At 40.1% G+C, this 12,871-nt stretch overlaps 1 protein-coding gene across 4 annotated transcripts in view; it reads left to right on the forward strand.

The window, feature by feature from the left end:
* The window catches only part of LOC141147040 (sodium channel protein type 2 subunit alpha-like), a 229,147-nt gene that overhangs the window by 159,564 nt on the left and 56,712 nt on the right, over positions 1–12,871 (forward strand). The window lies entirely within an intron of this gene.

Genomic DNA, 12,871 nt, shown 5'->3' on the forward strand with positions numbered 1-12,871 from the left:
TGCTGCTAGGAGGATACAGAAAAGCCTAAACTATTATCGATAGTTGATTGATAATTGACCAAAGATCAAAGAAGAAAGAAAGGGTGCAACTATCTTGTTCACAAAGTAATCCATGTAATAAAAGACAGGTAAAATACACTCACAAACATTTCAAGAGAAAGGTGCATATCAGAGCCTGCAGCATAGGGATGGCATGAAGTAGCCCTCGGTGTCAAGTAGTGAGGCTGCAAATCCAAGCCAAGAACTGTACCTTCAAGCACAGCTGACACAATGGTGATGCATCTGCCAAACGTTGGCGAGAGGCTGGCTTCTGGCAAAACTTCCAGGCTGTGAGGTGGTGAGGTTGCTGTGGGAAAGCATTGTGGGGAATTCTTCCCCTTTCCCAAGGCTAGTACATGGGCTGACTGAACTGTCTTTGCAGAAGTAACTACTAACTGCTGCCATGTCCCAGTTATTAATAACCTCTATAAAGATAGTCCCACTAGCCTATATACTACAATTGGAAAAGGGGAATAAAATCTCCAAAACACGTTGCCACAGCAGCCTTACCACCTCACAAGTCAAAAGTGTTCCCAAGAGCCAGGAGGATGCCACTGCATCTCTCCATCATTCAGTTGGTCCTCCACCATTCTATCATCAGTGATCCAGCTCACAGTTCCTGGCTTGCATTTGCAGTCCCACCACTGACCACTGAGAGCTGCCTGATGCCCTTTGATGCATTCCAAAATGCTTTCCTCCAAAAAGTCTATGAGTGCATTTTAATCTTTTTTTTAAAGAACGGATTACTTTGTTTAATGCACACATTTGTTGTGCCTGTTCTTTCCAGTTTTATCTTTGTATTGGAAACATTTGTACTTCTTAGTGCTCTTTAGAGGTCCCAGTGTCAGCTATATAACGAAAACGTAAAGTCAAGGGCACACCGCAGCTAAGAGGTCCAGATACCAGTTTATTCCAATAAAAGTGAGGACAGAACAAAAGTAGCCAACACATTTCAGGGGTCCAAGACCGCCCCCTCCATTAAGAATTGATTGACAACAATGTTAATAGACTAGAACTGAACTGGACCTGTAATGTTATTTTTTCCAGTGTGATTCTAAGCACATGCCTTGTCAGCAGCTGGTTTGGCCAGTGTCAGCAATAGATAGTAGTTATCAGTTGGGAAAATCTGGTGCTCTGACAGCAGATTGGGGCAGTAGGTGAGTGCAGGATGCTTGCTGTGTCTGCTGAACATTTTATGTTGACTACTATTTTGCAAAGTATAGGTTTGTTTTAAATTGTTAAAATATTGTTTTTAAATCTGTGATAGACTTTGGTAATTTCAGAACTGGTACCAAATTGCAGCAATGCATTCTAAGCTAGTATACTATTGGGACAACAATTTTAGAGAGTCTTATGTTCTAAACAAGTTTGAAGGTGTCTTCTTTAAATCCTAACTGGCTTTTCCTGCTATATCTACAAACCTAGCTTTCTAACCTTACATGCAATGAATAAAAAAAACTGTGTAAATGCTTTTTGTCGATAAAGTCCATCACTGAGATGGAAAAACAAAAGGGAAAAAAAGTCTTAAGAAGGCAGTAATGATTGTAAATCAGTGCAAAGTGGATTTTCTTGTGGTTGTATAGGCAATGCTAGAATGTTGCCTATTGCTTTATATTGAGGCTTAGAACTGCAAAGGCTTTTGGTATCTCTAGTTACTGTTATTTCCATTTCTGTATTTTTGCTTGTTATACAATCCTGGTTTGGAAGAAAATTAAATGACCAGGGGAACTGCTAGATCATTTCTAGAGTATTTCCAGTCATGCTTTATATTTAGTGATGCACCTTTTTGTGTATAAGGGCATGGTCAGACTAATGCTTTTTAAAGCCAATCTGCCACACTCCTGGGCAATTCAAACTGAGCATATGATAAAAAAACGTGGAGGTGACCTTGAGTGAAAACCTCATGTCCAAAAGATTAGTATATACATAGACTAATTATAGCCAAAATGATATGCTAATCCATTATTATGGTAGAAGCTAGGTATATCTAAACTTTCTCCATTGTCAGGGAGGTTTATAGTTTATAGCAGCAACCCGTTCTGATGAGTCCATCTAGTACTTGTGATGGTGGATTACACTGGGTGTTTTCTGAGTACACACCTGAAGTTCCAGATTGAAGAAAGTACTTGAAACAATTCACTTCACCTTTGGTAGCATTTAGGACTTTTCAATTTATTGATCAAATTATTATTATGAAATTTGGCACATATGAATTTTCTTACATTTATGTTCACTGTTTTTTTGCATGTTATATATTGCACAGGGCACTTTCATGTATATGGATTTGAGCTTTATAATAATTTTCATTATTTTTTATTAACACACTTTGCACATATTGTGTTTGATGAATTTTGTATAAGTTTGTGATTTTTTTTATCAATGATTTGGTTTGGTGTAGATTGCACAGGGCACTTTATATAGATTTTTTTTTTCATGTTTTACGGTAGCTAATATTACATTGCACATATTGCATTTGTGAGCACTGATTGAGACGCACAAAAGGGTCAGTGATGTCCATTCTTTTATTCCTAAATAGCTTTTGATTTTATATCAAATTAGGATAACAGCTTTTCCCCCTGCTTTTGTTTGTTTTTTCATATAGTTGTTTGCTAACTCCTTGGTGCAGTTCTATACTAAATTTCCCTGACAATCTGAGTCGTACCTAACAGGCCGTCCAAGTCTAATGTTTATCAGTCTCCACATACTATACACAGCTTTCACAAACCTTTAGGCTAGGTTTCCACTATTGCGACCTGAAAGTCGTGCGATTTTGCTGCAAGTTTTTACGGCAATTTTGCCGCAATTTAGATGTGAGTCAATTGTCTGTGTATTCTTGAGGTCTGTGGACCTCAAGAAATCAAAGTCGGGCCAAAGTAGTGCAGGGACTACTTTGAAGTTGGTGCGACTTGAAGTTGCACAGATATGAAAGGTACTCATTGGAAATCATGGGGTATGACTTATCATGCGACTTTGTAGTCCCAAGTCGGATGATAAGTCACACTAGTGGAAACCGAGCCTTAGCGCCAAGAGACATGACACTGCCTGTGTGTCCAGGTGAGTCTGAATGGCATGAAAGGGAAAGGTGCAACACCCAGAAGGGATAAGCAGATCAGAGGCCCCAAAAGATATCTCACCCCCCCAATGCTTGCCTGAGCCCTCAATACATCCAGCGCTGTGCACATCTGCAGCTCTTCTCTCCCCTCACTTCCAGGTCTCACTGGCTTTGCTGGGACACCAGGAGCCATTGGCTCCCAGTGCTGTCAGTAAAGCCAGTGACAAGGGAGTGGGGGGGGCGAGTCTGTGTGTGGGCTCGGAGACAAGCATGCATGAGTGTTTCCATGGGAAGTGGCTTCCCATGGGGACGCTGGACAGAGAGGAGGATCCAGGAGAGCTGGCAGGGGACCCAAGAAGAGTAGGTTCGGAGGTGCTCTGCACAGAGCAGGTAAGTATAGAGATGTTTGTTATTTTTTTATTTCCTTTACAATCACATTAAATCTTGGTTAGTTGGGGAATGGATTGGGGTGGTGGGAGAGCCCAGAAAAAGCAAATAATGATTATGAAAATCTATCTCAGGGGAATTGGCGCTGTTCAAAATTGATAAAAAATATATAAATAAAAAATAATAAATAAAAAATAAAATAAAAAGTGAACCCTCTGTGTTATTAAATCTAAAAAACTCTCAATAAAGTGCAAAGTGCTAGAAAGTAAATCTGAAATATATAAAAATAAAAAATTCATGAACAATAAATACCAGTGATAATCCCCACATCAGATAATAATATCAAGTGTTGTGCTAAATAGCTAAAGGGGCTAATTTAATAAATGAAAAGTACCCCCATGTTAGTCCAAAGAAAATGCTTCAAGCAAGTGAATATCAAAAATTAATGTGTAAATAATAAAAATGGAATAAATAGTAAAGTAAAAAAATGTATTGGAAAAAATTGACACTGAGTAGTATAAAAAATAGTGATGAAAAAGTCCAACTAGATGTGCCTGTGTATATGACTATACACTGAAAAAATATTTAGTCTGTGAATAATATCCATACATACGATCAAAAATAAAAATAATAATGACTCTTCAGTGTTCCCCGCCTTCCTCCGCAACTCCCACTTGTGCCCGCACTCACCGGAGCACCTAACCCCTGCAGGGGTAACAAGCATGTTAGCTGAGATCCAGCAGCAGTGTCCCCTTATGGTGGATAGCCCTTCGGGTGGGTGCCATAATCTTCTCCCTCTCCACGGAAGTCTTTCTAGGAATCCCCAGCGGCAGACATCCACATAGATACATGAAAGATGAGCCTCATAGCGTGAATCCATAGGTAAAAAGAATTTATTGAATTCATTAAAACAAAGGAGCTCCAATGCTCCGCTAACCAACTGTAACCGACTTCCATATCATCCGCGTGGTAACGGCGTGCGTTCCACAGCCGGCCTGGCAAAAAACGGAAGATCGGAGAGAACGGAAATGATGTATTGCGTACCACCTATGCCCCGCCTCGTATCACGCGTATCACTTTTGAACAGTGCCAATTCCCCTGAAATAGATTTTCTTTGTCCTTTGAACCTCACTGAGGTGATGTTCTTTGTTAGGGGGGCTGCAGTTCTTTTCTCCTAAGCGCGGAAATTTGGTGTTTTTAAATAATGATTATGGTCATTTTTCTAAAGCAAGCCTGTTGTTTTGCCTATTGTGGGCAAAGCACATGTTCACTTTAAAGTGGACCTCAGCCCCCACCCTAACTTGTAATTTCTTTTCTGTACTATTAAAGCACCAGTAAAATTAGATGATCTACTTCCCCAGTGTTTTCATGTTCTACGAGATCTTATGACTCTGTCCAGTTTGCATTGAAGGCTGGTTTCGTCTTTCTCCTTTTTGGGGCAAGCCCACCAATAATGTCTGCACTGAATCTCATTCGTGTTACTCATAAGATCTCTAACATTGTGCTTCTATATAAGAGGGAATGAGATCTTGCAAGATTTCACATTTTAGCACCAAGAGCTGCCTAAAAGGCACTGGTGATGCCGCCTTCCCCTGAAGGCAGCTTGGAGGTAAAGGCAACAGCACTAGTGTTTTTATAGAGATGGAAGTTGCATTAAAGCAGAACTACACTGCATGTGAACACCACAAACAAACAAAAAAACACTATTTAATTCCTTTTTAATATTCAAATCAAATCACCCATCCAGTTGCGTCGTCATGCTTTATTTTGCTGAGAAATCACTTGAAAAACAAACCCTTAGCATTTCTGGCCACGGTCATCTTAAATTAGGGGAGATGATTTGTGTAGCATTTACTTCCTTAAATCCATCTGCCCGGAGTTCAGGGATGTAGGCAGGAGGGTGTGCTTGACTGAGAAAACCCCTCCTCCCCTTCTGATGTCTCTTGGGGTCATTTGCCTAGGCCTGGACACTAGGAAGTAATTGAACAAATATAAAAAAAAGTCTAAAACAAGTACATATGATATACTTTCCTATCCATTTATTAATGATGGCAGCATAAGAATTAAAAATATTCAATGCTGATTGAGAGAGTGAAGTTCCGCTTTCATGTAATGCCCTGTACACACGATCGGAGATTGATCGGACATTCAGACCACAAAATCCGTCGGATTTTTTCAGACGGATTTTGGGCCAAACTTGTCTTGCATACACACGGTCACACAAAGTTGTTGGAAAATCCGATCGTACTTAACGCGGTGACGTAAAACACGTACGTCGGGACTATAAACGGGCAGTAGCCAATAGCTTTTGTCTCTTAATTTATTCTGAGCATGCATGGCACTTTGTGCATCGGATTTGTGTACACACGATCGGAATTTAACCGAAAATTTTATATCCTGCTCTCTAACTTTGTGTGTCGGAAATTCCGACAGTAAAAGTCAGATGGAGCCTACACATGATCGGAATTTCCTCAGAAGTTTCTCACATTTGTGGCACGTTTACCACATTTGACGGATGAGAATTTTTTTTTTTTCATATCAATGACCCTTAGGGATTGCTAATATACTATCCTATGATAGCATAATAAGTGAATGTGCATGTTTGTGCAATGTCAGACAGCCATTATTGGTACTATATCAATGTATGGACCAAGCTTCAGCTTTTATTGGTATAACAATGTGATGTTTTGGTGACTAGAGATAAGAAGTACTGTTTATATAAATCTTACTGAAAGATTATAGATAGGCTAATCACTTCATTGAACAGATTTCTGATTTGAAGTAACACCTAAGAATAATAGGAGTTACCCAAAATAATAGCAGCTGCTAATTATTGGTTAAGAAATGACGACATAATACATTGGGCCGTATTAGAAAAACATGGAAGAATGGAGCCTGTCTGCTGTTCTAGGCAGCCAATTAGAATCCTGCTGTTATTCTTGTGTTGCACAAATGAGGGTCATAGTGTGACTTCTACCTATTAGAAGCAAAGATGCTTCAGCATCTGTTAATCTGACCATTGCTCACATCTAGTAATGGTCAGCAACTGTTCTTTTCATCTCGGGCCATCTATATGATTTAGACATGGAAGGGGTCACTTTCTAGATTCTAATAACATGCATTTATTTATTACAATGTGTACTATATGTCCATTACACAATTTCCTGGAAACACTACAACTGCACTAAGGTCTTGATCAATACTCAGAGTCTCTAGGCTTGAGGCTAAATGCAAAACAATATAGAATGCTAATAGTGATGTTCTCATCTTCCCAACCCAATGAGCATAAACAGGGACTGCTGAAATATGACCCTGACATTCAAAAATCATTACTCTTTTTCAGTGTTTCTTCCTCAAACATGCTGTCAGTTTTTTAGAGAGAGAAGGGGAGAGAGAAAAAGAGAAAGTGAGGGCAATAAAGAAAAAAGGATCAGAAAGGGGGGGGGGGGGGGTTTGTCATGAACATTTTTAGGAGAAAGAAGGGGGGGGGGGTGTTATGAATATTTTAGGAGAAAACTATCTGTATAAATGACATCCAAAGTATGATCTGAATTTTTTTCTTTTCATTTAAAGCGGGGGTCCACCTATCTATCATTTTTTTTTTTTTTAGTTCATTCACAAACTTTTCTTCTCAGCATTACATACTCACATATTGTGTGTAATATGTCCGCCTGTGTCAGATTTCGTCGGAAAGAATAACTTATATTATTCACTGCAGGCGGTTTCCATCTTCATTGTGGGCATTTGAAGCCCACAAGCATTTATTTCCTGGATGCGGTGAATGCTGTGCTCCCAGCATTCACCGCTCGCTCCCGCACATGCTCAGTGGCATCCTGGGAAGCCTGAGACTAGCTCCCAGGAGACACTGGGGAGTCCGGGAGAGGCTAGAAACACGCCTACTCCCATGGGAGAACCAGGAAGTGCAAAGAAGAATAGAAAAATAAAAGGTAATTACGGCGATTTAAATTTTTTTAAACGGCATGTCAGCATCTAGGCAAGGAAGAGAATACATACAGATATTGTTCAAAATTTGGGTGGAACCCCGCTTTAACCACTTCCCGACCGCCGCACGACGATGTACGTCCTAAGTTTGAACGGGGATATCGTTGTTATGGCAGCAGCTAGCTGCCATAACCCCGGTATCCCCGTTTTCGTGCGGCGGCCGGCTTTCAGATAAAAGTGGTCCCTGCGGCGGATTCGCCGCGAGATCACTTTTATCGGTGGCGGGAGAGGGCCCCCCCCTCCCGCCGCGATCCGGTGCCCTCCACCGCTTACCGGAGCCGTCGGTAGCGGCGGAGGCGATCGCGTCCTGTTCTCTGGTGTGTCTGGAGACGAGTGAGGCCAAGATGGCGCTCACTCGTCTCCATGACACTGCTGGGCGGAAGCGACGTCAAAACGTCACTTCCGTCCACGCCTCTTAAAGGCATATTTTTTCAAATGTCATTTTTCTAAATGACTTTTTTTTTTTTTTTATTGCATTTTAGTGTAAATATGAGATCTGAGGTCTTTTTGACCCCAGATCTCATATTTAAGAGGTCCTGCCATGCTTTTTTCTATTACAAGGGATGTTTACATTCCTTGTAATAGGAATAAAAGTGACACCATTTTTTTTTTTAAACAGTGTAAAAATTAATAAAATATTGTAAAATAAATAATAAAAAAAAAAAAAAAAATTTTTAAAACCCCCTGTCCCGACGAGCTCGTGCGCAGAAGCGAACGCATATGCGAGTAGTGCCCGCATATGAAAACGGTGGTCAAACCACACATGTGAGGTATCACAGCGACCGGTAGAGCGAGAGCAATAATTCTAGCCCTAGACCTCCTCTGTAGCGCAAAATATGCAACCTGTAGAATTTTTTAAACGTCGCCTATGGAGATTTTTGAGGGTAAAAGTTTGACGCCATTCCACGAGCGGGCGCAATTTTCAAGCATGACATGTTGGGTATCAATTTACTTGGCGTAACATTATATTTCACAATATAAAAAATAATTGGGATAACTTTACTGTTGTTTTATTTTTTTATTCAAAAAAGTTAATTTTTTCCAAAAAAAGTGCGCTTCTAAGACCGCTGCGCAAATACGGTGCAAAAAAAAGTATTGCAATGACCGCCATTGTATTCTCTAGGGTGTTAGAAGAAAAACCATATATAATGTTTGGGGGTTATAAGTAATTTTCTAGCAGAAAAACCTGTTTTAAACATGTAAACACCTAAAATCCAAAACGAGGCTGGTCCTTAAGTGGTTAAGTGAAAAAACAGAATTTTGTACATATTTTGACTAAATATTTTAAATGATCAATGTCACCAATAAAAAAAAACTTCACCTTTGCTTTATTGGCAATAACCTCAACCACCAATCTTTGTGTAGTTGCCAATCAGACATCAGCATAAGTTAGCCTGCAATAATTGTTTAAATGGACTAATGCAGATTCTGAAAGTATTTCAATAAGAATTAGATTAGAACATTGATTTGACTGATTTCTCATTTTGAGACCCTTTGTTGTTGACTGTTTCAGGAAATGCTGTGTCGTGATGTGTGAGCCAACTTATTTTGCACTGCAGACCATGCATATACAGTTGTGCTCATAAGTTTACATACCCTGGCAGAATTTATGATTTCTTGGCCATTTATCAGAGAATAGGAATGATAACACAAAAACATTTCCTTCACTCATGGTTAGTGCTTGGCTGAAGCCATTTATTATCAATCAAATGTGTTTACTCTTTTTTTTTACAATTCTGCCATGGTATGTTAACCTTTGAGCACAACTGTATGCCCTGGCAATTCTGCTGCAGAATTTCATGATTCACTTTTTAATTTATTTGCGCTTCATCCACCATGCTTCGTAGATGGAATCAAGTTTTGGCGTTGTATTGTAGTTTTTCCCAGTCATAGCACTGGGGTTGATTTACTAAAACTGGAGAGTGCAAAATCTGATGCAGCTCTGCATAGAAACCAATCAGCTTCTAACTTCAGCTTGTTCAATTAGGCTTTGACAAAAAGCCTTTAGGTTGATTGGTTTCTATGTAGAGCTGCACCAGATTTGGCACTTTCCAGTCTTAGTAAATCAATCCCACTGTGTAGAAAAGGAGCTTTAACAACTCTTTTTTGAGGCTATTTGAAATCTTTAAGGTTCTCCCTAGCCAGGTATGTTGAATTTTGAATTCAGTGGAGTAGATCAAACCCTCATCTGAATTGGTTGTGATATCTGACTCAGCACCTGGAATACTGGCTCTAGTTACCTTTTCAAAGCTATAGGTTTACATGTCTATCAGTTACTTTAATGTTTAAACTGTTTGTTCAGTAAAGATATAAAAATTTAAAATTCTGTGTGATTTTTGTTCATGGTAAATTATAATGATCCTGATTTAGTAAAGAAGCATGTTTACTTTTCTTCGTGAATTACTTTTCAATTTTCTCAGTAAATTATGTAAAATTGAAAATTCACTTTGCAAAGAATACCCAATTATATACAAGAAGAAAAGAAGATTTTTGCTTTCCAAATGATTGGATGATTGGAGTCAGCACAACTTCACCTCATTCTCTTCGCTAAGTGAAAATTGACACTGCTAAATTAAAATTTAGTTAACTTAGTGAATAAGGTGAAGCTGTGCTAACTTCAATCAATTAATCATATGTAAGTGAAAATCCTGTTTGTTTTTTTATTTTCCTTGCACACAAGTATTTTTTGCAAAGTGAATTTTTGCTTTGTTTTATATAATTTACTAAGATAAGCGAAAATTCATCTTGCAATGTGACAATTCACTTTGAAAGTTAACAATCCCTATTCCTATAGTAAATCAACCACAACGTTTGTACATCTTGACTGGAAACTAAAGGCATGTGGCACTTTGACTTTCAAAGTACCGTATTTATCGGCGTATAACACGCACCGGCGTATAACACGCACCCCAATTTAGGAGGGAATTTTAAGGAAAAAAAACTTTTAGGAGAGAAGTTGAAGGGAAAAAAACTTACATTTAAATGCCCATCATTGCAGCCTTCTCAGTGCAGCCTTGTCAGTGCAGCCTTGTCAGTGCAGCCTTCCCCGTGCAGCCTTGTCAGTGCAGCCTTCCCCGTGCAGCCTTGTCAGTGCAGCCTTCCCCAGTGCAGCCTTCCCCGTGCAGCCTTGTCAGTGCAGCCTTGTCAGTGCAGCCTTGTCAGCGCAGCCTTCCCCAGTGCAGCCTTCCCCAGTGCAGCCTTGTTAATGCAGCCTTGTCAGTGCAGCCTTCCCCAGTGCAGCCTTGCCCCAGTGCAGCCTTGTTAATGCAGCCTTGTCAGTGCAGCCTTCCCCAGTGCAGCCTTCCCCAGTGATCCCCTGCCATCCTGGGCTTCAAAATCGCCGACCGCGATTTGAAAATGGCGCCGTCGGCGCCGAAATACACGGAGCCGGTCCTCGGCTCTTCTCGGCGGCTCTCGTTCACTTTCGGCTCCACTCGTAGTCCCGCCCGGAGCTATCCGAACCTAGCCGAGTACACTCGGCTAGGTTCGGGTGGCGTCGAGTGAAGCCGAAAGTGGCCGAGAAGAGCCGAGGACCGGCTCTGTGTATTTCGGCGCCGGTGGCGCCATTTTCAAATCGCGGTCAGCGATTTTTTAGATCTGTCAGCGGGGGATCGCAGGGGATCGGCGTATAACACGCACCCGAGATTTTCCCCTGATTTTAAGGGGAAAAAAGTGCGTGTTATACGCCGGTAAATACGGTACATATTTATTTATCTAAATGAACAAGGTGAAACAAAGTGAAAATTCACTTTCTGAAGAATACCCAATCATGTGCAAGGAAAATTAAAAACAAAACAAGATTTTTACCTAAACATGTTTGGATGGTGGAAGTCAGCACAATTTCCCCTGGTTCACTAAGCTAGGTGAAAATTCACTTTGAAAGTTACCATGCTCTACTCCTTTACTAAATTAACCCCAGTAATTTATTATTGCAGTGTTTACCCTAAATTTAAGGTTAGTAGACCATCCACTAGAGGCAGAGGCAGAATAGCTTACCCTTCTTAGTGGTATTCCCGAGTGTGGCTCGGGGTGAATTTTCCATACCAAGTGTGGTAACCCCGAGCCACTCGCAGTATCCTGGTACAGGTTACTTACCTTGTCCCCAGGATCCTGCGATGTCCCCCCCGCTGTGTGCGGCGGCTGTGTCTTCCGCCCAATGCTCTATATGCCGGGCTCCATTTCCCTGGGAGCTGAGCGACGCACAGGGACGGAGCCCGGCGAGATATTTAAAAAGTGCATAAAACAGAACACTTACAGTACACTGTAATCTTACAGATTACATTACTGTATCAAATTATTTCATTGCCCTAGTGCTTTGTCCAGTGCCCTGAATGCAGTTTTATAATATATATATACTGTTCTTTCTGCATGGAAACTGAAAAATGTCCATAGCAATTAAAAAATGGCCCTTTTACGTCAAAAGCGGTTTTAGACCAGCTAGAAAACAGTAATAGTTCATTAGAATCACTTGCACAATTGAGCGATAGTGATTCATGGTGAAATTCGTCATCAGAAACTGAAACTGCCGACAGCGACAATTCTGCAACTGAGCAAATTTCTGTGTTTTTGAGTTGATTACAATATTGAATACATTTTATTATTAGTATATTATTATATTTGATAATTATTCATGGTTATTTATTATATTACAATTTATGATTTTGTGTTTCAAACTTTATCATACCCGGGGTGTCTACTAGACTCTTGTTTGGACAGATTTAAGTGAGTTATTCCTAAGAATTACAGGCCTACAATATAGAACGCCAAATTTTCATGCAGAACAGTGTACCGCTTTCAGCATCAAAAATCTGACATAATCATACCGCCAGGGAAGTTAAAGTATATGTCCACTCAAAACTTTTTTTTTATAGTTTTGAAAAGAGGGGGAAGGTTTAGAACCCCTGTCAGGTTTTACCGCTAAGTGGGACTCTGTTCAATTTTTTTGATTTCCTGTTTTGCTGACCTTTCATCATACAGAGGTCTGTGAGGGTAAGGCTGGCCATACATTAAATTATTTTCTTGTACAATTTATATTTTTATTTATATTTTCTTGTGCGATTTGTACATAATTGCCAAACCATATAATATGAGGTCAAACCTAAACACTTTCAATTTGTATGCAATCAGGCAGACCCTTGCACTGCATAGTTGAAGCTAAATCTAAAGGAAATTAAATAAGAAAATTGTATGACAATGTATGACAAGCTTAAGGCCCCTTTCACACGGATGGATAGAATGGTGCATTTATCTAATTCGCAGCTAAACGCAGTGTGTGAATGGGGCCATAGGAAAGCATTGTGTGCTTTTAGCTGCGGTAGAAAATTAGTAAATCCGCAGCTAAAAGCACACAATGCTTTCCTATGGCCCCATTCACACACTGCGTTTAGCTGC

The sequence above is a fragment of the Aquarana catesbeiana genome, linkage group LG06, assembly GCF_042186555.1.
Source record: "Aquarana catesbeiana isolate 2022-GZ linkage group LG06, ASM4218655v1, whole genome shotgun sequence".
NCBI classification, from domain to species: Eukaryota; Metazoa; Chordata; class Amphibia; order Anura; family Ranidae; genus Aquarana; species Aquarana catesbeiana.